This window comes from Euprymna scolopes, chromosome 42 (assembly GCF_053919585.1).
Source record: "Euprymna scolopes isolate OS-2025 chromosome 42, ASM5391958v1, whole genome shotgun sequence".
NCBI classification, from domain to species: domain Eukaryota; kingdom Metazoa; phylum Mollusca; class Cephalopoda; order Sepiida; family Sepiolidae; genus Euprymna; species Euprymna scolopes.
The window spans coordinates 1,840,381-1,845,000 of NC_136523.1; the positions used below are offsets into that span (position 1 = coordinate 1,840,381).

The window sequence follows — 4,620 nt, forward strand, 5'->3', positions numbered from 1 at the left end:
ATATATATTGTTTTTTATTATTTAAACATTAAGAAATTTTTTATTTGTTTTTTTTTGTTGTTCACTCTACCTCGCTAATCACGCCATCCACTGACGAAATAAGTTATCGATCTATGCATTTATGCCGCTTCGATTCTCCGTATCCTCTGAAAACACTAGTATAAATTGCTCATTGAATTACTATGTAATATAATATACTATGATATATATATATATATATATATATATATATATATATATATATATATATATATATATATATATATAGATGTTATCTATTTGTTTTTATTTGCGATAGTTTTGAATGAATTCATACAAAAGTGCATTTTTACCTAAATGCGAGGTGAGAATAATTTTCCCTTTTACTAATTTGGTACTCCAAAATGGGGAGCGGCATGTATTTCATTGTCTACGACTCATCAGAGTGGCTGAATATCGCAAAACAAAAACAAATAACATGTACATAAAACCCGATGCATCCAGGAGTCGCGCGAGATAACCCAGGGGTAGAGTTTAAGGCTTTTAACCATGGGTTTCATATTTCGATTCTCGTTAGATTCAGCCACTCTGATGAGTTGTAGACTTCGAAACACCTATCAGTGAATACTTTATTTTTTTTTTTTACACACAAAAAAACAACAACATTTATAGGAGTATAGATTAACAAGTGATCACTTATGATGGCCCGAAGACCACTCGAGGATAAGGGTTAATGAGTGTACAGCAGTCATCGAGACAACAGCCTCGTAATCGTTAATAGTAGAAATTTGATTGTTTAAGAAACGGTTTAGCAAGAACTTGTTTACATTAGGCTTGAAAACGACCATATTGTAGTCAGCTGAACTGAGTTCCACAGGCAGCAGGCATTTCTAAGAAAGAAGATTCGTTCATGGAATCCACATTTAGATTTAGGCAGAGAGAGAGAGAGAGAGAGAGAGAGAGAGAGAGAGAGAGAGAGGGGGAATTTTTTACAGTGTATTTTTGTGAAAGTTTTGCAAGAGGGATCATAGACCAGCACTTGCCATGAAAATAACGATAGAGCAGAGCTAGGCTAGCTTATCTTTTCTTTTTTTTTACATGGAGTTCACCACTTATCAAGGCCCAATGGCCACTAAGGGATAAGGGTTATTGTGTGTACAGTAATCAAAGGGATAGTGTAGCAATAGTATTGGAGAATTGGTAAGGTCTCATTAATTAGGGGGGGCGGTTCATCAGGAATTTGTTTGTGTTGGACTTGAAGACATCCAGGTTGAAGTCGGGAGGGAAACAGGCAAGCAGAACAGAGTTTCACAGGCGTGCAGTTCTAAGAAAGAAGCTTTGTTCATGGTATCTACATTTTGATTTAGGCACAGATAGGGAGTGGGGAAAATTATTGACGGTGGTTTTAGCTAGTCGGGTGTTTTTTGAGAAAGATTGGCGAGGGGAGACCAGAGAATGGAGCTCAGACGAGCACCTGCCATGGAAATAACGATAGAACAATGACAGGCTCGTTACGTCTCTTCTGTGGGAAAGAGGTTGCAGGGTAGAGAAAAGGGCATCCCCCACCAAGCCACGGAGTCTATTTTGTACTCTGTCAAGGCAGGATAGGCTGTTTTTAGCAGCCCCCGCCCAGATGTGGCAGTAGTACTCCATCTTTGGACGTACTTGGCTCTTATATAGATAGAGAATTGCATCATTAGTGAAATATCTTCTGGAGCGGTAGAAGGCTCCCACACTTTTTCTCAGCGACCTTGGCCACAGACTTGATGTATGTGTTCCATTTAAGATTAGGTGTAAAGGTCAAACCCAGGAGCTTATCAAAGCCTGGGGCCTCCCTTAGACGAGAACCATCCATTTCAATTGATGCCAGATTGGGATCAGAGCGTTTATGATGTAGAGATAGGAGCTTGGTCTTAGATGCATTAAAGGTAACCAGCCATCTCTTTCCCCACTGTACTACGCACTCAAGATCAGAGGAGAGAGAACCAGAGAGAACATCATCATTTACGGCCTTTGATGTGTTGCCATAGATGGTCGTGTCATCAGCATAGATGTCAACAAAAGATTTTAGTATGTGTTTTGGGAGATCATTGATGTAGACCAGGAAGAGAGTTGGGCCCAGTATGGACCCCTGAGGGACTCCAGCATTAATACTGTGGGCCTCTGATTTCTGCCCATCAACAACTACTCTTATGAGCCTATCTGAGAGAAATGACTTAATGATAGAGAAAACATTTCCAGTTGTACCGTAGCTGGAAATCATGTGTAGTAGACCCTTATGCCATACCTTATCGAAGGCCTTTGATATGTCGAGAGCAATAACCCTAGAAATAAAGTCTTTGTCGAGAGATTCGCTAATCCTATGAGATATAACCGTTAGGCCATCTGCTGTAGATCTAGCAGAGCGGAAACCTTATTGCGTGCCGCTTAGAAGGTTATTTCTGCTGAGGTGGTTGACTACTTTTCTATTTATTGTGGATTCCAGCAACTTACTCATGACACACAGGAGACTTATTTGTCTGTACTGAGAGGGGGATGACTTATCACCTGAATTCTTAAATACAGGGCATACTGATGAGGTTTTCCAGGGTGTTGGAAAGCATTTCTCCTTAAGGCAACGCTTAAACAGTTTGGAAAGTATGGGGGCAAGTTCTGGTTGTAATATTTTTAACACTATAATTGGAATACCGTCGGGACCAGTTGCTTTACTGGAGTCAAGGTTCTTGATTAGCTTGGCGACCTCACGCACAGATATTTGCATGTTGCATAGCGTGTTGTCTGTTATAGGAGGGAATATGGGGAGTTGATGGCCTTCGTCACACAGGGTAGAATTTGCCGCAAAGCTTTTGGTAAATAGTTTGGCCTTGTCGGATGCTGTCGAGATGACCTCTGGTCCATTGATAATGGTTGGGATAGAACGCACGTTTCTGTTCAAGATCCTATTTGCTATTTGCCAGAACTGGTGGGAACCATGCCGCTGCTCAGCTACTTTGGACTTAATGGATTGCGCATATAGTTCTCTTGCATTTTTTATTACTCTTTTACAGTGGTTGCTGGCGGTTCTGAAAGCAGCTTTAGTTTAAGTGCATCTATTACGTTGGTAGCTATGGAAAAGGTGATTTCTGTGTGCGATGGCAGCAGCACATTCGGGGAGAACCATGGCTGGCGGTTAGGTAACTGTTGGAATTTTTTGGATGGTATGATTTGGTCTATGCCTACAAGTAACCATTCGGTCAGGTCTGATACTATAGATGACACACCCTTTTTAAACATGGAATGGAGAGGGAGGTCAGATATGAATGTACGGAAGCTATCCCAGTCCGCTTTACGTTTCTTCTGTGCGAAAGAGGTCGCAGGAAAGAGAAAAGAGTTTCGAAGCTGGTTTTGAACGATGTCAAGGCAGAATTAGGTGCTCCAAGCAGCTCCTTTCTAGATAGCAACAGTACTCCATCCTAGGACGTACGTGGCTCTTATACAGATAGAAAAATAAATATATTTTTCCAATCAAAGCCTTTTTAAATTTTTTGTTACTAATCTATATATTAATACGATAGCGTGTGTGTTCCTTTGTGTTTCACGCTTACATCCGGGTCGTTTAATTGTTAATTAACAAAAACAAAACAAAAAAACAAAAAAAAACAAAAAAAAACAAAACAAAAAAACAAAAAAACAAAACAAAACAAACAAAATTGGTGTCGCTGTTTAGGCAAAGCTAATATAAATTATTTGTACCTCTTGGCCTTTTGGCCCAGATCAAAGTGTAGTATCTTTTCTTTAGATGTTACATTTCAATTTCTTCTCTCTCATTGGAGGAGAAATCCTTTACGACTAAGACAATTTTTTGTTCCTTTTCTCCACATTAAAAAACTACCCTGGTGTTTAAATCTATCCCGGGGGAGGCATTGTAAATAAGTCCTATATTTAATGTAACAAAGTTTTACTATTACAAAAGTAAATGGGAAAAGTAATTTCTGATTTAAATATAAAATGCCCTCGAAATGTCTCTCCTGATTAATTATAAGATGCCCTGGAAAATGTCCCTGCTGATTATTTTTTTTTTGTTTACTTGCCTCTCCACATTTTTTTGGGAAACCAGCTCCCCAAAAGGAGCACTCTGGTAAGTAACAAAAATAAAAATTGTGTCAGTAATGAAGGATTTCTCCTCCATTAACCAAGACCAAAAAAAAAGGGGGGGGGGCTTAAGTCACTGGAATGCTGAGACTGATACTACACTCAGAAAGTCATAATGAAGCAATGATTGCTTAATCCCTAACTATGTTAATGTTTTTATGTATTAATTTCGAAAGCTACTGAAACAGTTTATGATTTAAACATTACTTTATTTCAAGTATATTTTAAACAGACAGAAGCAATTAGAGACATGCCTAGACCAGATAATGTAATGCAGTTACAGTCATTCTTGGGTCTAGCAAACTACTATGATTCTTATATCCCAAATATGCACGAATTAAGAGCACCATTAAATGAATTATTGAAGAAGAATAAAAATGGCTCTGGACAAAAGAATGTGAGGAATCATTCCAAACAATTCAAATATGTTTTTTAATCAGATATGGCGGTAGCACATTACGACCCGAAAAAGGATTTAATTGTAGCGGCAGATACGAGCGAATACAGTTT

The 4,620-nt window shown here is 38.7% G+C and overlaps 1 pseudogene; it reads left to right on the forward strand.

Moving 5' to 3' along the window:
* The first annotated feature begins 3,709 nt into the window (after positions 1-3,709).
* Positions 3,710-3,887, forward strand: LOC145267298 (U2 spliceosomal RNA; annotated as a pseudogene).
* Positions 3,888-4,620: the final 733 nt, after the last annotated feature.